At 48.2% G+C, this 23,959-nt stretch overlaps 1 protein-coding gene across 1 annotated transcript in view; it reads right to left on the reverse strand.

Moving 5' to 3' along the window:
• Window positions 1-23,959, reverse strand: part of LOC142587983 (uncharacterized) — a 456,185-nt gene that overhangs the window by 308,441 nt on the left and 123,785 nt on the right. The window lies entirely within an intron of this gene.

The following is a 23,959-nucleotide window of genomic DNA, read 5'->3' on the forward strand; positions in this document are numbered from 1 at the left end:
AACACCCGTCAGTAGGAGTACAACGCGGGTAGTAGTAGTAGTACAACACCGTGGTACAACACGGGGCACCCGTTAGTAGTAGTACAACACGGGTAGTAGTAGTAGTAGTACAACACCGTAGTACAGCACGGGACACCCATTAATAGTTGTACAACACGGGTAGTAGTAGTAGTAGTAGTACAACACCGTAGTACAACACGTGAACACCCGTTAGTAGTTGTACAACACGGGTAGTAGTAGTAGTGCAACACCGTAGTACAATACGGGGCATCTGTTGTAGTACAACACAGGTAGTAGTAGCAGTACAACACCGTAGTACAGCACGGGCCACCCGTTAATAGTTGTACAACACGGTTAGAAATAGTAGTAGTACAACACCGTAGTACAGTACGGGACCCCCATTAGTAGTAGTACAACACGGGTAGCAGTAGCACAAAACCGTAGTACAACACGGGAACACCTGTTGGTAGTATTACAACACGGGAAGTAGTAGTACAACACCGTAGTACAACACGGGACACCTGTTAGTGGTAGTACAACACGGGGAGTAGTAGTGCAACACCGTAGTACAACACTGGATACCTGTCATCACCCGTTTTAAGAAGGCTATCTTTTAGCTGATTATAACACTGGTAAGTGTGGGTAAAGAGGAACATAACTTATTTATTGGTTTACTTGCCTGGCTATAGCTAGCTAGCTAGTTAATTAGTTAATAATTAGTAAGCTCGTAAATTGGTTTTCTAGGTTAATGAGCAGTTATTTAACAAGTTAGTAAGTGGGTCACTCAGCTAGTTTGTTCTTTATTAACTTAGTTAGTTAGTTGGTTAGTTAATTAGTTATGGCCAGCGGACTGAGAGAACAGCAGCTATCGACGTGAAAAAGAGCTACGGAAGAGGTCAGCCCGTCGAATACAATTGCTCCTCGTTCCGACAGTGTGATCGTTCAGGTAACGTGTTAAAACGTAATTATTTGCGACTAATCGCTCAGTGTACCAAGCACACAATGTAGCCAGCGGAAGTTTCTCCAGGAGCATGATAACGACCGTATACAGTCAGTCCAATCCGCACGGAAAGCCTCGCAAACTGTTTCTTTAACAGTTCTCCCCGTTTGCCGGGACACCCGGTGTGACGGAGCAACAACCCTCGAGTGGTGCGGAAACAATGTTTAGCGCCAACTCACGCAGCGCCTAGCAGTTAACTTCTTCCGCAAACCAGAGCGGTTGTTCCGCGGGCGAGCCCGAATGACCTCGCGCGCTCGTGTCAACATGGGACTCTCCGTGTAGAGGAGAGAGAGAGTCGAAGCAGCTAGCGCGCATTCCCGTGGTTTTGCGCGCATCTCGCTCCCCCGTATACGACCGACCGAGAGCGGCCATCCATCAAGTCGAGGCTCTGGGAGAAGCGGTGAGGAGAGAGAGAGAGAGAGAGGAAGGAATCGGCCGGAGTGATGGGCACTGTTACACCGCGCCGGCTCCGGTCGTTAATGAAGACGGAACACCACGCCGGAGTAATGCATATAGGGAAGGAAGGAAGGAACAATGAGATAAACAAGGTCACGTGCAGAGATACTGAGAGGGACGGAGAGAGAGAGAGATAAAAAGACGGAGAAATTGAGTGACGGGGAAGGCCGAGAAAAAGTAAGAAAGAAGCGACGAGCGAGAACAGCCACGTGACAACAATCACGGCCCGACACCGCGAACTACAGACACGAACTCTCGGCTAACGTACGAGGGACCACCCGGCGCATTAAGCGCTGACGCAAAGTCAACAGCGCTCAGCTAGCTGAGCGAAAAAGAAAAGAGAAACCATGAAAAGAAAGTAAGAAAGGACACGAGGACGGGCGCGGTCTCCTCTTAATTGCTACACACCTTTCTGTACATACCTGACAACGTTTTACGCAGTAGAAACACTCATTTGTCTCGCGAGTGTGTGAGAAGAAAAAAGTACGAGAGGAAAAAAAAAAGAAGCAGTTCGGAGTGATGGATTGTTTACGTAAGCGGCGCTTTAGCGTACACGCGTCCCGTTCTGTTTGGGCTGTTACGCAGCGCAATCTGAATCAATTTGCGCACGGCATAGACCCGCGCTATAACGCAGGACATCAAGGTCCGTATTTTATGACAAAAAAAAGAAAGTTGTAACGACAGAACTGTCCGTAAGAGTATGGCTCAGCAAATGGGGACGCCGGACATAATATTTAGCGATGGCTGCCAGCCATTGACAGACAGCTCTTGCGAACGACTACCTTTGTGAATAAGGCTCCACGGCCTGCATTTGCCAAAAAAAAAAAAAAACGGAAGCGAGAAGTCCTTACGCAAAAAAAAAAAAATTGTTTGTAAAAGCAGATAAAAGCCATTTTTAATGTTCGAACTATTTAGTGACGGTGGTAAGCAGATGGAAATTGGCTCTTGCTAACCAAGGCCTGTACTCACATAAAGAAAAATTACTTAGCCCAGAACTCTTCGCAAAAAGGAGTTCCCCCGGCGGTCGTGATGGCGACCGGCCGATGACAAACAACCCTTGCTACAGAAGAACTTCGGTTTGGCCTAGTTGGTGTTCCCTGCCATATCACATTGACCGCAAACAATTCTCTTCCGCTGTCCCCGTCTTTATTTGCGGTCAATATGATAAGCAACTCTTGCCAATGGCTAGGCTTTGTGAATTCGGCTGTAGACCGCTGCGGTGTGGTGCACGCTATGGCGACTGGTCCGTGTATCGTGACTGGGACCACGCCACGGTAAAACCGAACCCCAGAAATTAGTTTCATTCATATTTAGATGTGTAAAGCCTCTGTGTCGGCGAACGTGGCAAAGATTACGCTAGGCCAGAATCACTCCCCAGCACCGATCAACCGCGGAAAGTATAACTCGCGCGAAAACATTCAAGGCGAAACTTTGCGCTCCCAAGCGTGCAACTTTTCGGGACTCAAAGGTAATCACGAATTAATCTTCAAACAAAACTTTACGATTACATCTCGCAGTCTACCAATAGTCGCCACCCTGCGTAACACGCCTTAAGTCAAAACACCTTCCTGTTTTATTCCTCAAAGAATTCTTAGTGTCCTATCTGGCCAATCAAGACGACCAGGCTTCTGTCGCAAGTACATCTGGGCGTGTTTCAGCACAGTGTACACGAACGATTTCCATAAATTGCGACAAAGCTACGGCTGTCCATTTTGTCTTCATTAGAAGCGCCTGCAGCAGATATAACTGCGTAGATGGCACGTGAATATTTACCTCTTTCTTTCTCTCCAGTTTCACGTCCAAATGTTATATCTACGAAGCGCCGGGCACCAAGTGCGTATTCATTCTACTGTACGAGCCCGCAACTGCCAGAATACTCGTGTTTGCACTCCTCTTAAGAGGCCCCTCTGTCCACCCTTGTCCCGAAGTGGTCTGCATGACAACAGTCGTTACGACAAGGCCTCCAGCGGGCGCCAGAATCGCAAGCGGGGAAAGCAGAGTAGGAGACTGGAGCGATTTGGGGACGTGAGTGGCCATGTGTCTGTGTGTGGAGAGGAGTCGGGGGTGGGAGGGTCGCGACAAGAGCCTGCAAATTCGATTAGGGACCGATTGCGTCTGAGCGCGCAGTCGCCACGGGAAAACATAGCTCGTTAGCGTCCGATTAGCGTTTACTGGCTTCGCTGCGTGAGAGCATTCGCCTTTCCCTGCTCTCGCGCACTCTGGTGCGCGTTCTCTGAACAACGCCAGCCACTCCCACCCGCCCTCGAACCCCCTTCCCCTGTCTGTATTAGGCCTTCTATGAAACGTACAACGAGGACACCACCGAAAGGAGAATACACGTAGTTGGAGGCATAGTGATACGATGCCCGGCAGGCAGGAAACTTTCGGATGTTTGGCGTAATAACCGGCGAACCTGCAGATAAGCGGTTCATGCTGAATATCACCCGCCGCCGTGGAAATTACCGACGCTGATATTGCGAAGTCACTGCGCGGCCCTCAAGAGGCCATTCCCGTGCAGACGATGCACTTCTGTTTCATCGTCTGTCCGTTATTACAGAGAGCAGTTATTTCTGGGGAGTATCGTTTGCTTCCGAAGAGAATCGTCTGTTTCTGGTATTGAGTGAACACGTAAGCAGAAGTGGGGAGATCTGGGCCCGTATACACGAAAACGTTCTTATGCTAAAAAACTGAATTCGAGAAAATTGCGATGTAGGACATATTATTAGTGAAGGCAGCCGACCGTTGGCTAAGAGCGCAGACGAATAATAAGCTTCATGAATTCTATTCTTGGATCGCCTGCAGTCGTTGTCCATCATGCAGTATGGTTTTTGCTTCAAGTAAACCACTTGCGGTTGTCATTTGTCATCGACAAAGTGTACGCAACCAGCAAAATATTGCCGTAGATTTACATAGCATATGTAGAGCGCATAAAGAAGGCTGATTGCAACATAGATGTCTCAACAAGACTACGTCCGCTGAAAACTGTCTGTTCCCGTTTTTCACTGAACGTGGATATGTGAGCTGATGTGGGGGATCTAGATCGTCTGCCACTATTATGGTTAGTTTCAAATAAGCAATCTATGGCTGTCATCAGCGATAGACAAAGTCTACGTACTGAGCAAGTTTACACAGCATATGTTGAACATATTTTTTTGTCTGATACAACATTAATTAAACCATGCTCCTCGGAAGAAATCTTCGGTCCTCTGTACAAACAATGGCGGGAGGGCTGCTGACGAGCTTTTCGCCGACATTTTATGTATTCTCAGTTAAGTGCGCATGCATAAAATATCAGAATACTTATCCTTTTTATGAAGCGTTATACAACAAAATTGACTTTAAGAAATGTAATATCTCCATTATAAAGATGAAACCATGTATCTACTTAACGAAACCTGACCGCAGCAACTTTTTCTTTGTTATATTCAGCCTAGCTAGTTAAGTCAGCGCGTTCGCTATACCAAGTACACCGCGGTGAGGTAAAATCTGCATGCTAACTAAGCGATTTACATGCAAAACACATAATGGAGGGAATCACTTCCATGGCGAGTTCACTCTTTTCTAAACTAAGGGACGCGGTTTTGTTTCGGCGAGATTTACTGCTCAGACACAAGCTTGTTTTACATAGAACCCAGCGCACAAACTTACCTCGAATGTTTGAGCACTGCGTAAGAGGCCATTACCCCTCTGCACCGTAATTTATTTTCGCCGCAACCCTGCCTATCTGACGTCTGTAGTTAGCCTGGTTGCAGTCCCACTCGTATGCTTGTAAACTCAACTTTTTGATAGTTTTAGGTGCTTACAGCGGACGATATTACTTTGAGTGGATTGAAGAGATTAGGTAACTGGGAGCGTGCAGACTTTGCGCCGACCGCAATCTGTTTCTGGAGTAAACTTTATTTATTTATTTATTTTTCAACTAAAGAAGGAAAACAGGAGAATAACGAAAAAAAGTTTTTCCCACTATGGTGAAATTTGTTATCAGGTCTTTATTTTTCTTTTTTTCAAAGTGCTCACATGAACTTTTCCTAATAGCAATGCAGCTTCTCTGCACTGCATCTTGCTTCATCTTGGTGGCTAGTCTTGCAGTTTTAAACGTAAAGCAAAAGCCCAAGCGCTAAGAAGTCGTCTATGGCAAGGCAGGTATACTCATCATCTCCTCAGACACCCTGCTTTCGAGACTGCACCTGAACTTTTGATAAACTATGAGCCACCCATCCCCAAAGCAGAGAAAGATCTGGAGCACTACAGTGCAGCTGCCCTCTCAGTCATGTAAGAGTGCGGGGGTTCCACTCGACGCTCAACTCCCTGGGGATAAAAAACAAACAAACAAACAAAAAACTACCCACCACCACGCAAGGCGAGGCATTCTTGTCTTCGGCACTGGCTCAACTTTTCACAATACACTGGGCTGGACACGCGGCTTTAGAGATTGCAGTAAAGTGAACGACTTCTAAACAAACACTCCCTCCTCTTCCCCATCGTCACTCATCACTGTTTCTCTTCCCCGTCCGGTGCAGAGTAGCGGGTAAGAGTAAGTTATAGCTCAGGCCGACGCTTCTGTTTTTTCTTAAACTTCCTCTCTCTCTCTCTCTCTCTCTCTCTCTCTCTCTCTCTCTCTTTCTCAATTTCAGCTAACGTAACGCTCAACCTGTTACGACAAGAAAGCCACGTGGCTTGCGCGCCTCAGACTCGCACTACGGGCGCGAGAAACACACAGGAAGGCGTAGCCCACGACTAGGTCCTGGAGCGTACTCGAAAAAGTCTACCACTTAACCGAAAAAAAAAAAAAGGTGACTCGTCGACGAAGTAGACAATGTGAATGAGGAGAGGAGGGGGCAGGGAGGGAGGTAGAAAATGGGCTCGTAAGAGGCCTGGGCTGCTGCTGCCGCCGCCGCAGTAAAAACACACACACACGCGGAGACGCGAGCGCGACCCGAGAGAAGGGGCCTCTCAGCGAGATTGGGCCCTCAGCCAGGCCTCGGTGTGGGCAGGCAAAACCCAAGAACCCGAAAAGAAAGCGTTCGAGCACGCCTTTCTCTCAGGCCAGCGGCGGACGTGGGCCGATGCGGAGACGCTCAACAACACAGGGCCCCATGCACCGTCAGAGAGCGAGAGGGTTCCGCAAAAAGGAGAGGGGGAGGGGCGCTGCTCCGACGGTTTCGACGCGAGCGAACGGGACGAGCTGGCCATATAGAGACAACTATGCCAGCTCGAAGGTGCGCCAACAACAAACTACGATTCCAAAAGAAAACAAGACAAAAAGGTCGTATAACGAAGAAAGACGCAAAACCAAAGGAAAAAGAAAAGGCGCGGAAGCGGAAGAAGGGAAACAGAAAAGGCGGAAACGGCGAGACGCCGTAGTAAAGAAGAAGAAAGAAAAACCGGTAGGTAACAAAAAAGAGAGAGGAGAAAGATCGTATACGTAAAGTTTCGTTTTCTTTGTTTCTTTTGTTTGTTTTTTTTTTTTTTTTTTTGCTTCCTGGCACGCCAATATATGCGCTTACGGCGCACTCGCGGCGTACGCACAATTTTGTCGGATTACGAGAGTGGAAGGGTGGAATGAACGGAGAAGAATGGAGGCTATTACTTGCGACGCCAACAGATAAGCACAGGAACAAAAAAAAAGAAAGAAACAAAGATGGACACAGAGTTAGAGAGAGGGAAACGCCGCGAAGCATAGCGGAAGAAGATTGCGTATAGCGGGCGACCGAGAAAAAGAAAATAAGAAAGGACGGAAGTAGAGAAAGAAAAAAGAAAGAGCGACAGACGGCCACACCATCAATTCATCTTTTCAAGAAGCGCCTCCTCTTCACCGTCCACCTATTCCGAGACGCGCAAGGCGCGCGTTTGTGTTTCGAGGGAGGAAAAAAAAAAAAGCCCGCACTCGCCGGTCTCGGTGCCCAACAGTGCATCGGCTCGACATCGAAGACCAACTAAGAATACGAAGAAGTTAGAAGGGAGACGATTGCAACAAATAGGAGAATGCGACGAAGTTCGGAGGCTCCCTAGTTTTGTCTCTCTATCGGTTCTAGACTTAAAAAGGTCTCTTTTTGCCCCCCTTTCCCTTCGTCACTCTTTTGTTTTCGTCCTAAGCTCGGCATCTCGAACCTTCTCGTCCCTGACGTTCTTTTTCTGTTTGTTTGTTTTCATTGCTGTCACGAGCAGGAGACGAAGACGTAGAGAGGCGAGGCAAAAGCGATCGCCTCACGGAAAGCAAGACGGCGGTTGAGGAGGGCGGCTTCCAATCGTCATCGGCATCATTTATCTCCGTCGCCATCTCCTTCGGTGTCAGGGCGGTGAACGCGCGCGCGACACCGACTGCCATTACCGCGAACGAGGCACGAAGGGGGGGGGGGGGGGCGCGAAAATCCCCGAATTTCAGCGAGGCGCGCGTACCACGCCCGCCGGCCGACGTGCTTCTGCACGGGGATCACGAAAAAGACCCGTTGGTTCAACCCCCCCCCCCTTCCCCGCCCTGCGGTAACCCTCCCTGCCCCCTCCCAAAGATCCCTTTCATCGAGCGAAGCGTGACAAACAGTTTCATCGGCGATTTCGGCGCCTGTGTGTCCCGAACCACAAACTGCGGCGTCAACGCGTGGCGCACTGTCACGGACGAAAGTGAAGGGAACGGGAGGCGACGCTCACGTTACGGTCTAGCGGCGGAGAAACTTTGGCGCCTTATTGAGGAGCTCATTGGTTCAATTCATTATCCCTTTCAGCGTCGCCGACACACCGGTACGTTTCTGCGTTTCTGTACCGCCACGTTCCTTTCGACGAAACTTTTGTCGTATAGAAATGTGAGAACAGCAACAAACAGGCATTCGCCTTTATCCGTGTCATTCTTTTTCTTCATTTCTGCACAACCGTAAATAAACCGTTGTGTTTGTTTTACAATATCCGAGCAAAAAACAAAAAGAACACGCGGCTGGGCGTGCGGCACCTCCGAAAAAATCCCAGCACTGAAAGGGTGGAGCGATGGTGTACATGTATGTAAACGACTTGATTTTGGCAGTTCTGGGTCGTATATATATATATATATATATATATATATATATATATATATATATATATATATATATATATATATATATATATATATATATATAAAGAAATATGGGCTTAAAACATTGTTGACATAACATTGTTGATTTAACATTTCATCGCATCAAATGAAGTTCCAAGGCGTCGAAACTTTAGAAAGAAAGCTGGATGGATGGATGGATGGATGTTATGAGCGTCCCCTTTGGAACGGGGCGGTGGCTTGCGCCACCGAGCTCTTGCTACTATGCTGCCTAATATCCTACCTAGGTTAACCAATGAGAAACAAAAAAAAGGACACTGAACTACCACGTCCAAATTTTCTGATAGCCTATTGCGAACTGTGCTTTTGTACGTCTCCGTCTTTTGTCGTTTCCCTACTTTTCTTCCACCAATCCTCCAATCGCCTCTTACTGATGTCTATTGCGGACCTGTTTGCTTTACCATTGCTCCCGCTGAACCCAAGGGCTTCAAGCAGGCCAGTGGTGCCTAAATCGACCGCTGGATAGACGTCTTCACATTCTAATAAAATATGCTCCGTCGTTTCCCTAGCTTTACCGCAGCAAGCACATGCTTCTTCTTCCTTCTTATATCTCGCTTTATAGGTGCGTGTTCTAAGGCATCCCGATCTCGCTTCGAAAAGTAATGAGCTTCCCTTTGAGTTATCATAAATGGTTTCTTTCCTAATTTCGTTTTTTCCCCTTAAGTAGTTACTCATGGCAGGTTTCTTTTCCACTGCCGCCACCCATGAGATTAATTCAGCCTCTCTGACTTTCCGCTTGACCTTCTTTGTTGCTGTGTTGCCCACCCCACAGGCCGCATACTTGCTGGTAAGCTTCCTAGTTCTTTTCCTCCACTGTGAATCAATGTTTTGCCTGTACAGATACCTGAACACTCTCCCAGCCCATTTACTTTCCTCCATATTCCTCAGCCGTTCTTCATACTCAATTTTACTGCGAGCTTCCCTCACTTCAAAACTAGTCCAGCCCATATCCCCTTGCACAGCTTCATTTGTAGTCTTCCCGTGAGCGCCCAATGCGAGGCGACCCACTGACCTTTGGTTCCCGTCGAGTCCTGATTGTACCCCTGATTTAAAGCAAACAACCGCATTTCCAAAAGTAAGTCCTGGAACCATTACCCCTTTCCACATACCTCGGAGGACCTCGTACCTATTGTATCCCCATAGCGCTCTGTGCTTCATTATGGCTGCATTTCTCTTCCCCTTGACTGCTATGGTTTTTTCCTGTGTTTCCATATATCCGTTGCCTTCGTTTATCCATATACCAAGGTATTTATATTCTGTTACCCGAGGTATTTCTTGGCCCTGTATCTCCACTGTCTGTTCACTGTTCTTATTGAATACAATAACACCTGATTTTCTAACACTAAATTTCAAACCTAAATTGTTGGCTTCCTGTCCACAGATATTAGCCAGACGTTGCAAATCACTTTGCTTGTTTGCGAGCAACACAATGTCGTCCGCATAAAATAAACCTGGGAGTTGCTGCTCTATTACTGTACCTATTACTGTACCTGCTGCTCTATTACTGTACCCTGGCAAGCCCTCAGGGCGCCCCCTATAATTTAGTATAACCGCTTTGCTTACCAACCAGTTTAGGTTTCATTTACCAGAGGCTGTATTTCTCGTGACGGCATTGCACTGAATGGGGCCACGTAGAGATAGGACATCACGACGTTTCTGAGGCTGGCCTGCATTCTTCCATAGTGTTTCAAGTTCCCGGAACTTCCCTCAATGAGGGGAAAAGCACACATTTTTAGTAGAAAAATATCGTGTCAGCACAGGTTTATGCTGCGAGTAAACTGAACTCTCCGCTTCTAAGCAAACACAGGGGTCAGCTTTAACGTGCAGTCGCCGTAAACTAAATGTTTCGCAGCTGACACTAATTCCTGTTGAGCACACCGCACGTGACACAACTAAGACGGCCGCGCTGCTTCAAGCACAACGATATAAAGCGATGAAGAAAGAAAAAAAAAACGTTCTAGATATTACGTCGCGTAGTACTCATAGATTACACGAGAATGTTTGCTTATTGGCAGAAAAGAAATGTAGTACTACGAATAATGCTGCGGGGAATCTAATAAAATTGCACGGATGATCAGTGTTCGCAACGCAGCGGCATTCTCCGCAGCCTCTCTACGTAGGCGCCTAACAAGTCTCGGCAGCTGCAAGAAGTACCCGACGTGCATCGTCCCGTACGATGAAGGCAGCGGGCAAGCCCCCTTAATGACTTGAATATTGCGGTTCGCCGAACTAAGCCCTTCGGGCCCCAGAACCGCCGAGATTGGATCGCAATATTCTCGGTCGGTGTAGCGAGCGCTAAACTAATCAGTGACAAAAATAAATAATAAAGCACTGAGAGCAAAGGCAGCGCGACACAGAATTCCTAATACGCTGTCTATGGCCACATGAGCGTGTTCTGTCGAGTGAGACAAGGGCTAAGCTCATAAGCGAGGCAACCCGAAAAGGTCTCTCTGAATCACGCGCGAAGTAAAGACATGAGGAAGAGGATGAAGTACTAGTAGTAGTATTAGTAGTATTAGTATAAGTAGTATAGTAGTAGTAGTAGTAACAGTAGTAGTAGTATTAGTTGCGTTGCTGTTGTTGTTGGCGCTGGTGCTGGCGGTGTTCTTTTGGTTATTGATGCGGTAATGGCGGCTGTAGTCGCTGCTGGCCAACTTATCAGGCCACAAAGCAGGAATGAGGAATGGCATGCAGCTGGTATTTACAAAGGCAATATAGGCTCCTCCTGGGCCTTGTTATGCCTTAATTGTGTTCAAAAGCCGAGATACATATAGACTAAATTTCTCCGCCTTCTCACGACATTTTTATTCGCTGCCAACTTGTCGCCACGTTTACTGCTTTCTTCCACAGCAGGCTCATTGCTCTATTCCTATTTTTTTCGTTTCGATGACGATGTAACTCCGGCAAATATATTCTCGTCATAAGTTGTGATATCAACCGTTGGTACTTCGTAAAACATATTTCCAGACCGCATAAAGCGAAGCAACTAAACAAGAGTCTAAAGGGCAGACAGATTCGTTTCAGAGATTTAAGTCTAAAACAAAATAAAAATGAAGAAGAGGACAAAATGAAGGGAAAGATGGGTAACCGAAAAGCGAAGAAGACGAGTGACCGTGGCGAACTTTTGTGACATTCCCTGCGGGGTATCTTTCAATTGCTAAACGCACACGCGCAATCTCCACGCAGAGAACGCATCAGCGAAACTGCGGCTATTAAGAACAAGAAGCGGAGAAAGTCACGGAGACGCTCTTCTCAAGACCGAATGCCTTTCCCCCTCGCCCCGTCCGCGTCTCCTCGAGTGTTCGCATTTCTATAAAATACCTTTCTTTTTTTCTTCGTTATCGTCCGCCAATCTTGTGCGCGTTTAGCGGCGACCGCCACGGTTACCGAGCTTCTCCTTCTTCCTTGCCATCTCTCGCTTTCCTTCTCGCTTTCTTTCTCCGGCTGACGTGCAACGGGAGAAAGCGATTCAGCGACGCGGACAAAACGATGAAGGCGATGTTTATCACGGCAGGCCAACCGTGCTATCACTTCCATTCCCCCAACGGACGGTCACGTCACCCCGTGCGGCTTGCTTCCTGCGGGCCGGGCGGCCCGGGACGAAAAGCCGAGCCCCCGAAACAAGGCGGGCGTCACGAAAGGAGAGGACGCACGGAAAAGTAACAGCTTGGCCCGCTTCCCCGTTCCGCCCAAGCACGGCGGGGAAAAGAAAAAGAAAGAAAGAAAAAACTTTGAAGCCCCCTTCCCTCACTCGCTCCTCGTCCTTCCGCAACTCAGTGGATGTTGCACAGTGTGGCCAGATGAAGGAGGAGGAAAAAAAGGACGAGTTGGAGGAGCACGATCTCGCCATCGATCACGACACGCTCTCGCAAGTTGAGGCGTGAGGTGGTAGCGCCGTGGAAAGAAAAAAAAAAGGGAAAAGGAGCCGAGGAGGCGAGATGGATACAGAGAGACGACGTTGCAACTTGTGAGAGTAGCTGTTCATATTTGTTTCTATTTCCTTGCGCGTAAGAAAAGAGAGCAAAGAAAGCGTGGAGGGAAAGAAAGGGATACGCGCAGGCAGGGCAGTCAGCCGGGGCTCTTTGGAGACGGACTCGGAAAACCATTCGACAACACGCTGATGGAGACGAAGAACGTGTGAGACCTCGGGTAGGGAGGCAGGAAGACCGAGGCAGCGTAGTCTCTCTCTCTCTCTCTCTCTCTCTCTCTCTCTCTCTCTCTCTCTCTGTTTCAGTTCCTTTTTTTGTGCGTGCGTGTGTGTGTGTTCGTGGCCCTCACGGACTTGATGTTGTGACAGGACGCTTGATGAGAAAGCTGTGGCCCCGAAAATTGCCCGGGAATAACAGCGCTCGTGCGTCTGGTTTGGCAGCCGGATTGAGCGGCAAATGGAAAGAACGACGTGTGTGACGAATGGTCCCGGGTGAAAATGAGCGACTTTGACGCACGCCGAGATGAGGAATCGGTCGGAAACGGTGGTTGGTTGCGCGACGCCTAGCCGTTTCCGCTAACGAACGGGATATTTTCCTCACGCTGACTGCCCTGTGCATTTAGCAGCCCCGCATCTACGACACCTTGAACTTGTTAACTGCTGCATAACTTAACTGACAGCGCACGCTTTTCGTGCAAACGCATTTATTTTATAGCAATTATACTCGCTTCTTGACTATTGTCATCTGGAGATGACGGGCAGGCTGTGGTGGCATTAGTTTTGCTCTAGACCATGTAAAGCGTGCTCCCAAACAGGCTTCAGTGCTCATTAGGAAGCCAACTTTAAAGGACGGAAGCTATAGAAGAATTTTTTGCATGGAAACGCGGCGACCACGATCGGCAATGCAAAGTCCCAAAAGCGGAACAAAAAAAATATTTCCAAGCGCTGCACTATGTATTTTGCGTATGGTGATCACGTGCTTGTCATTGTTGTAGGACTTGGTTCCGCGCCACGAATGCTTGTCACTCTTGGTGATTGAAACAAACAAACAAACAAACAAAAAAACAAACAAAAAAACAAACAAACAAATAAATAACTAAATAAATAGAACAACCATGGTGACTGCATCCCCAGATGAGTGCGAGATCGGCTCACCGACGTTCGCGATCTTTCATACCTGCATTGCATTACGCTAACAAATATGCCCAATCGTTATGCAGTCTAAAAACAAGGGGAGCGCTCGAACGCCTTTTTGTGGTAACCACGGCTTGTCTAGCTGCGGTTCCGCAGATAGACAGCGAGAGAGGATGTATAGAAAGGTAGGGATGCCAACCAGAGTAAGTTCTGGTCGCCAACCCTGCACGGCCGGCAGGGTGACGCAATGTGATAAGGCAAACAGAGTACCCTAAACGAAGTAAGCCGGGTACGAAATCCAGCGGCAGCAACGTTAGCAGGCAGCGTTCTCAAAGCATATTATCGAGTCCCATGTACCTCAGAAACTTAAGCAACACAGCTATATAACCTTGTGTGTGGAGTTCCTTTAGGAGTACTGGCCTAGCACGTTTTGTTCTGATAGTCTACGATTGTATAGTTTACCAAGGAAATCCCTTGTGATCCCTAGTGAAGTGCGTATGCTCTGTTTGTGCGTAGTAAGTAAGAGTAACCGTACTCCACGGGGTTGCACGGAAAGTGTGGAAAATGAAGTTAAATAAGCGGACTGGCACTTACTCGCACCTAAAGCAGTTATAGGTGCTCATTCAGTCCTTCGAGTGTCTCAACACTTTTGTTCACGCGGTCGGCCGCCTTTTGTTCGCTTGCACTGTGACTTCCTCTGCTCTTGGATCACCCGTAACTAGAAGCTGTTAGATGTAATAGTAAAATTATAATAAGACGCCAAACGATCACACACCGTCTTGATCGAAGACGTACCATTGCGGCCATGCGTTTCTTTTTAAACACATTTCAAATACTTGAAAGGTCATTAAAGGATATTGAGTAACGATAATAGCACGGCTTGTTACTTCAAGAGCAAGTAACAATAATAAATTGCCGAGAGTAGAAAAATGAAACGTACATGTGAAACCTATATAGAATGTTAACTATTCTGAAAATAATGGACAGAGAAAGGCTACACAGAAACACTAAAGTATAGCAGGACAACAGGTACAGTGTCGAAGAATATTGTGGTCCGGTGTCAGCAAAAACCTGATTTAGATTATTACGAAAGGCGTCATCATTACATACGGGCCCGATATAACCAGGAATAATACCCTGCGTTTACGATTGGTTTCGGAAGATAAGAGTGAAGCTCTTGTTATTATGAACGCAACGGCACATACGCTTGAAGGGGCACTAGTTGGAATCGACCACAGGAAGCGTATCTACGAAACAGAAAGAATAGAACAAATCTTTAATTCGGCTTCGTGACTGATTCGCGTCAGCCAAACGGCAATAATCTTCGCCCAGAGATCAACAAGATACGGCAGGGTTCAGCTATAGATGCGGGCTCGAGAACCAACCCAGCTGCATCCCGCTAACAAATTACGGGCTTAGCCTCCTCTTCTTATCGATGGCGGCGTCCTCGAAACTGCTCGATTAAGCCCTTTTACTCTATCTGATCCAGTTAACCGTGCGCGTCTCCCAAGAAATGGCAACAAATATCCCGCCGGATTGCCCTGTATTCATTTCATCTTGCTTGCATTTTTTTCTTTGTCTTCGCTTCTTCTTTCTTGGCTTGCATTCGAGTGGATCTTGAAGCGGCCAGAATGGCATAAAGCCAACTGCGGGCCAGCTTAATCCCCGCGGCATTCTGAAGCGAACCTCGAATCCCGCTACGGGCACAGTGCTAACGTGCTGCATGGGGCGTCCGAGTCGGAATGGTTTCTCATATCTCGTGACCCGATCTCGACCGATCCGCCGTCGGCGTCGAAACGCGACAGGCTCGTTAAACAAGGGGGATTACGTTGCCTCCGAGACGAGGTCGTTACGAGTGGGATTGACCTTCGCGTTTAGCATACCCGCAGCTCTAGCAAGATAACGCAGAATTCGGGAATACCCTATCATTGAGCATTCTTCCGGAATGCGCTCGATCAGAGTAGCTCGGCGTATGTAGAGTTTATTTCCATTCCACTCCTTTATTTCCGACTCATTCTTTAAAAAAAGGAAAAGCGCGATTGCCAGGACAAGGGCGAAAAGCTGCCCTTCTTATCGGCTTGACAATCACCTTTGGCACTATGGTATTTGGCAGCAGACACTTTGGATGCATCGGTCGTACGTAAATGCACGAAAAAAACATGCGTACCACGGTGTACCTATGGGACTCGAAAATATCTCAGTGGCGTAAACCTCAGCCAAATCGTTTTATTCGTACAACACACGATAACAGTTCTGCACTGATTGCGAAACTCGGCACCTTGATTCTTCTAAGTCGCCGATGAGTTGACGCAAGGTTGTAAAGCGTGTCGAGATGTGGGCCAGCGCTCGCGTGTTCCTGCGAAATGGGCAGCGCAAGTAACGCCACGAAAACTGAGCTTCAAGCATGGCCGAAGTATTTCGAGAACTCGATCCCGTCGCCGCCGGAAAGTGTGCTCGAAACAGCATTTCTTCGTACCCATACTCGACATCCTGCCTTGTTCTCTGTCTGTTCGTCGTATAGCCAGTTGTGTATTGTCGCGTACTTTGCGGACTTCTTGCGAGCGTGCGAAAGAACGTCAACGCACTGCGTCGGGCAGCCTTCTTTTTTTCGGAATCCCGCAGCTCGTATCGTCGCGACAACCTAAGACACGTTTTCGCAAACAAGCCCAAACGAAGCAAGCGGACAAAGCAAGAGCACTCACCGAAGAAAACAAGGCAATGAAAAAAAATAGGAAACGAAATGAAAGGTTCTTTTTTTCTGCAGCGGCTATTCCTACCTCTTTCTCCCCCCACGCTTACGAAACAACGTCCACAGGAAACGCGGAACACCCGGCTTCGGAGCATTTTCATTTCGCTTATCTTTTCGCCCGTCCGAGTGATCCGACGAAAAGCCTGTCGCCGTTGCGTAAACAGAGAGAGAGAGAGAGAGAGATTCAACAAGCCCCATCGCGCTTTTATCGAAAGCGGCAGCCAGCTTCGGAGCGCGGGATATGTTACTCGAACAAGCTTCGAGTGTAGTTTGCCTTTCATATTCCTCTTTCACTTTCTCTTGGTAGTGGAGTAAAGAAAAGAAAGCGTTTCTATATCTTTTTTTCTCCCTCGCAACGGCATTACGAACAGCATGCACAAAGCAAACGAAACAAGCGAGAGACGCTTCGGCTGCGAAAGAGATGGCATAAACCGTAATCCAAGACGCAGAACGACATTCGCGGGCACAACGCTTTGGAAGGAGTCCCTGGGCGCGCCACGAGCGAACGACGCACGCAAACGGCGTTACCATTAGTTTTACGACAGAATGACAAAGAGGGAACGCGGCAAACAATGAAGCGTTCACGCTGGAAACGCCGCACACTGAGGGGGGGCCGGAGAATACGACGCGAGAGTTTATGTTGCAGGTCTTCATGAAGAGTGCGTTGCGCGCTTTGCAGCAAGTAAGTATCGTACAGTATACAGTGGCGCGCAAAGTTCCCTCTGCTTTCACGATAAGCAAGATACGGGACGTAGGCTTCTATTATCGACATCGGACATCGCAGTCGTATTGCAACCAAAGGAATGCAAAAACATTCCCGGGATATGTGGAAAGTTTGTGCGATCAACAGTTGGCTCTGAAGAGTCTCACAGGAACTAAAGTTTCAATGACAAGACTTCAGCCGGCACGGTAAGTCAGCGACTGCGGCGTTCGACCACTCAGCACCAGGTCGGCGGTTCGATACCCGACAGCGGCATCAGCATTTCCCGGGAGCAGGAGGATGGAGTTGGAGGGGTGGGAGGGGGCGAAATGCCGTGTGAGTTCGTGGACACAAATTTGTGTGCGCGTTCAAGAACACCAGAGGGTCAAAATTATACCCGAGCCGTCTAATGGAACGTCTCTGAAATCCTCGGTGTTGCGTCTGGGACGTCGAAGCAGAGGCATCAACTGCGGGACTTTATTGACAAATGTGAGCGCAAAGAGACGAACGCCCTGACCAAGTCGCCTTGCAGAAACGTTGGCATCAGTCTGAGGCTTCCCTTGTGTGCCAGTTGTTGTATCCCAGTAATATCTCAAGATCGACAAAGGTTAATCAGTGGTCCAATTAGAAGATTGCCACATACTTGTTACAAATCACGTAAAATAATCACGAGTGTTCGTTCAAGTGTCATATGTGCCGCTGTGAGCGTACCTTGCATTTTTGGGAAAAGTTACTTGGGTAAAATGATATGTTTGAGGATGACTTTGTTAGTCTTGTTATGGAATCCTTGTGCGCCAGAGTGTTTTGGCAATGACCGTGCTTAATTATATGCTTTTTCTCCCTCTCAGCTACGAGCTTCAGCGACTCACCAGGACGCGGAATGCGCGGGAAATTCTAGAATCACCGCGGTTTTATTCTTCGAACTCCGATACAACACTCTTGTTCGGGTCTGTGCTACCTTGCAGTCGGATATAGTTGTCGTGGTCATAGCGCAAACAAGACGATGAGCAGATTACCGCCAACATTCCCGAAATTAGCTCAACCTTGCTTTGAAATTTCGGCAAAGTTCATCAACGCGGCCTGTCGCTTTTTTTTTTCTCCCTCTCCGTCCTCCTCTTATTTGCGCTTACACTCATGACTATGAGAAACCGATGCAGTAACAGCGCAGCTTGCAACAACGGACATGTTTTCCAAGCGTAATAAACCATACCACCATGCCAGTAAAATGCTAGTCTGCCAAACTTGTTCGAAAAAAAAAATGAAGGGACGTCAGTCATAGAATCGTCGAGAATTTGCTAGTTAACATGCTTGATTTGAAATTTCCGGCCTCAGCAAGCTGAAAATGAAAAAAAAAAACAAAACAAAGAGCACGTGCAGGTTCCTTCACGTGACGAAGGAATCCGTACTGGCTCCGAAACATTTATTGCACTTCCAACATTTGATTTATTTATTTAGAAGGAGTTTTACTTATAACGACTTAGTGCATCATGTTTTCGGGGGGTGCACCGTTACAGACTGCAATGCTTGTTGAGGCGGTTGCGAGTAACAGACAGCCCGACTGATCGCGCGCCCCTACCGCCGGCATTCGCTCCGGCGATAAATCGAGAAACACGACCGAGTCAGGCCCACTGCAAAAGCCTCGCTGCAACCGATTACGACGTTAGATTAATTCGGGTCGCCACAGAAACTTTTCGCGAGCTCTTCGAACCGCCGCTTGACTCACCAAGACGGAGGATACATCTCTACGACTCTCGAACGTGTTCTAGAGATGAACGCTTGGCCCGTCGAAAACTGAACCGGCAAACAGAGAGAGAAGGAAAAGGGCTTCAAAGTACCCTCGACACGGGTACGCAACTCTGGGTTGAAAACTTCGATGGAAGATAAATCTTTTCTTGTACAATTCAAGAAACTGCGAAATTTAGTGCACAAGCGCCGACGACTAATGTGGAGACGCCTGTCGTTTTATTTGCGCTCGCTGTAACACTCCCGCACCCTGCTTGCGCGGTCACTTAGCGAGAACACGCTCAGCTCACTGGGTGCGAGTATTTGCGAGGGAGATAGTTGGCTCACGCTTTCCCTGAATTCAGCAGACACTAGTGTTGACAACGCGAAAGGAAGACGGAACGAAGACCGATTCAGTTGGTAGCTCGAAAGCAATGATGCGCCTTCTCTCGGCGTTGTCACAGATAAGTGCTCGCTGAATTCCCGGAAAATCATGAAGTGTGGACTGCATCGGTAGCAATGCCGCCCAATACACCGAGAACATCGCAGCGAAGTCTGCCGTGGCCGCGCCGGTTTCTACATCTGTACGATTGCCTTCGCACATGCGTTTGCACTGTGAGCATTGTTTTACTTATTTCAGCAGCAATCAAAAGCAAGGCACTGAGCTTGCTGTCTGGGATCATCATTTTAGAGTTTTTTTTACTTGTTTGCTTGTTTGTTTGTTTGCTTTCTTTTTTGTTCGTTAGTTACTTAGTTTGTTTGTTTGTTTGTTTGTTTGTATTACCTTTGCGGATGACTCATACTAACCATACGCGATTGGCCAAGGACAGAACAGAATCAGTAGGAAGTATTTAGTACAGACAAAAAAGACATATATAGAAACAACAAAAGACATATATAGAAACAACAACAAAAAAAAAAAGGAATGGTCATTCACCGAATTCATTCACCCGTGAATCATCCAGTGTTTTAAGAGGCTAAAGAACCCACTCTTCCCAATGGAAAAAAAGAAGAAATGAATGAAGAAAGATATTCTCGACGTATCGCCTCATAAACGCACCGCCTTTCGACCACGTTCTACCTCGCACGTATAGCTTAATTTTCTTGGACAAAAAAGAGAAAGAAAGAAAAGGGTGCAAGCACAAATCTTCCCGATCACGTCGTAGAGACCCGGAAGCGGAAAGCCATACCGGTCGACCCTGCCAGGCGATAGCGATAGCGATAACGAACACGGTGGCTGAAACAAAACGAGGAGCAGGTCTGCCACACAAAATAATGATAGTCACAATAATAAGCAAGAAGCAACAAAACCTCTTTCCCGGAATTGAGAGACGGGCCAGTTTTCGTTTCTTTTTTTTTTTTCCTTCCAAACCGCTCAAAGAGCATCCCGTTTGCTCCGCACAATCTGACGGAAAAGGACTAGCGTCGAGAGCCCAGTCCTTCCGCCGACACCAACGCGCGCACGCGAACGAAGGAGGGAGGGGGGCGCCATCGCTTTCGATACGAGCGCCACCCACGGTGGCGGCTGGCATCGAAAGCCTACCGGAGGTCTTTGGACGTGCATGCCCACTCCACCGAGCACCGCCCAGTACAGGCGTCTCACATTTTCCCCGGCTCCTCCGCGAAGCCTCGTGCTCAGTCGTTAGCGTAACGGCTTTCTGCACGCGCATTGCCGGAAGTTCCGGAAGTCTTATCGCCGCACCCCAACCGCCACTGCCACGCGCGCGCAACATTGCGCTACGCTGCGCGTCGAGCCACTCGAAGCAGCCCTCTCGACACTCCTGGCCTCGATAACGCGTCATTTCGACGGGCGGGTGTTAGGGGGGCACACCGCCCCCGTCTCTTCCTGCTCCTGCGCGTACCGTTCGTCTTTGCGTTACCTCCATTGCCTTCTTCCATTCCTTGTTTGCGTTTCCTCGATACGCCATCCTCAGGGGCTCAGTCACCACAGGGCAACTGCCGCGGCGATAGGGTCCAGAGCCCGTATACGCGATAGTTCTTGCGTAAGAACTTTGCCCTGATTGGCTGGCGTTCGGGAGCTACCTTTTGTAGTGATAACGATCGCCATGGAAACGAGAGAGAGAGAGAGAGAGAGAGAAAGTGTTATGCCAACTGTAAAGGTTAGCCTAGCTAAAGACTTGACATGATTCAAGGTGCAATGGGTAATAAGGCATGAAAACGAGGGAAGTGAATCGGAAGGTAGCCTCTAGGTGATAGCGATCGGCATGACAGTTTGATGATAACTTGAGCGGTTAGCCTAGTTAAAGGTTTGTCGTGCTACTCTATAGGTATAATACATATGATTTATATGATGAGTCATGAACGAGAATGAGAATAAAGAACGCGCGCATGCTCACACATGCAAAGTAGGTACGCCAGCATACGAACTAACCAGGGGAAGATATTCTGCAAGTGTCCACCAAGTAGGCTGTCTATTTCGGCCGCCGCTGATTGGTTGGAGCTGTGCGAGGGAGAATGAGACTGGCTGGGGGCTTCTGCCTCCTCCCTCACTGGTACCTCTGTCCAGCCAAGCTTTCTCGATATCAAGCGTGCATTTGACAGTGTCCTACATGTTGCAATTTTAGAAGCCCTTGAAGTATATGGCATTGGTGTCTGTCTGCATCAGTGGATAGCCAGCTATCTCCAAGAGAGAACGATATTTACGACAACTCTAGACGGTGATACAAGGAGCCATCCCATCTATCGTGGGGTGCCTCAAGGAAGTGTACTGAGCCAGGCCTTATTTAATGTTTTTTTCTGGTTGGACTCTTAAACAAATTGTAGGTGGACTCGGTCTCTGTGAACGCAGGTGATATCTGCATATGGACCACGAGCTTAACGTGCCTGCAAGTAAAAACAAAGCTACAGTGCGCAGTGTCAGTAACGTCGACATCCCTAAATACTCGAGCACTACAGCTCTCACGACAAAGCGTGTAGCCATGGAATTTACACGGAAGTCAATGGCCTGTTACCCCGTTATGATTGATGGGAAGGTTATACCTTCGGTAACCCACTTCAAGTTTGTCGGAGTCACCATCGACCATGAGTTATCTTGGTCGCGACACATTTCTGCATTAAGAAAAAAACTGGACAGATTCGCACAAGTCATACGACATGTGTTTAGAAAATCGTAGGGGCCATCCAAGTTATCTCTTCTGCAGCTGTACCAGACACTTTTTGTTGGATACCTCCGCTACAGTGCGCCTGTTCATTCTCGAATTAGTAGTACATCTGCCCTCCGCACACTTGAAAGTGTGCCCAGCCCGAGTTTATCTACAACATAAGTCATTGCGAGTGCATCTAAGGCTACCGACAGGGCACAGGAATCATCCACTAACAAACGTCACAAGCACACGGCCTGACATCACCTACTCAGAAGCGGTGTTGTCGCAGCAAGATCTGCTGCTGTCGGCCTGCGCAGCGCGTGACATACCGGAAGTCCCGCTCTGGACGGTGGAAAAGCCGACGGTGAAAGTCTCGAATCCCCGGAATAACGAAGAAGTAGAAAATGCCGCTTGCTGGGCTCAAGCATTTCGCATTACCCTACACTGTTTACATGTACGGATGTACCGAACATGTTTTTACAGATGGTTCTGTAACACAGACCTCTTCTACGGCAGCTTACACGGTACCCGGAATGGGGATCACGTAACAGTTCCAGATGGGACACATAACGACGCAAAAGGATGTCTGCAGCAGTTGACCGGCGTTCGAGAAGCAGTACGCTGCATACGGCAACAAAGCCTCGATAAATGGACCGTGTTCTGTGACTCAAAACCGGCGCTGCAACTGATAAGTAATTATATTAATTATAAAATCAGATATAGTTCTCTGGTTTAGGACATCATGGCCTTGCTTGCTGAGGCGTCTCAATCCGGGCATGCCATCGTGCTGCAGTGGATTCCTAGCCACTGAGGAATAGCTGGAAAGGAACAGGCTGCCGCGGCGGCAAGAATGACGAACACTGACGGGAAGATTACAAAACTGCATTCCTTCCGGTATGACGTCGACGCCTTGCTTCATAACTCCATCAAAATCTCTATGGCGTGGCAATGGGAAGACCCCGAACATTGGCAAGAGCGCCTCCGTGAACTTGACGCTTGGTTTGCGATTCCGGCTTCCACTTCGGCGGCCAAATGGCCAGGAAACACTCATCCGTCGTTTACGGCTCAGTGCGGCGTACACTCGCCAATACCTTCACAAAATTGGACGAGAGCGGGACGCTGCCTGTAGCATCTGTGACACTCCCGAGACAATAGATCACACGTTTTGCATGTGCCCTAAATATGTGGCCGAGCGAAGGACACTTAAGTTTAGTGTTGACTGTTCGGACTCCCGCCACTTTACGGAAGAAAAGATGTTAGAAGAGTTGACTGTTGGGCTAGTTGGTCGTCCATATTTGAAGAGGTAGCTTAGCGCAAATGCGCTTTGCGCTAAGCTACCTCTTCAAAAGATGTTAGGCGCGTGGAGAAGAGTTGAGCGTACCTAACGCACCGTAATATCGCTACTGAACTATCTATCTGAGACTGGCTTAGACGGTCGTTTCTATAGGACCTGTGGAAACAGTTCTCTTGAGACGTGAGGAAGTGCGAAATGCGATTGCAAGTAACGTCTGGACAAGATTACCCCTGCGTGTAGTGTGTCTGAAGCGCACATACGCGTATTGGACAACGTGCATATGGTAGCTCACTGTACCATATCATAAACACCTGCCGCCTACCTCTCCCCGTACCTCCCACTTCCCTTTTCCCCAGCGAGGAGTATCAGGCTAGAGACACCTCTCCTCCTTTCTCTTCATGAAAATTTTCTCCTCCGGCACTTCAGCAGCTTTCTTTTCATCAGCCCCTTGCTCCTCCTTCATCTCCTTCATCTCATTCATCTCCTCCTTCATCTGACCTTTAGGTAGCCCCCGTGCGCGGAGGCTACGTAAGCATCGTTCATGCATGTATTGGACGTGTTCTCACGCGAAATCCTCACCAGAATTCCCCCATCTCTCTCTTCTGCCCTAATTCCTTTCCCTCATTGGTCAGTGAGCTAGAGCTCTCCAGCACATCCCCACGCTATGGCCTAGCTATTCCCGATGCCAGTGAAGTGACCACAGTAACGCAATTTCTCAACCCCACAGCAACCACATGGTCAGCTGATACCAGCTGCGATGATTCGTACATGGAGCCGTTTAGCAATCC

This window comes from Dermacentor variabilis, chromosome 7 (genome assembly GCF_050947875.1).
Source record: "Dermacentor variabilis isolate Ectoservices chromosome 7, ASM5094787v1, whole genome shotgun sequence".
Taxonomy (NCBI): Eukaryota; Metazoa; Arthropoda; class Arachnida; order Ixodida; family Ixodidae; genus Dermacentor; species Dermacentor variabilis.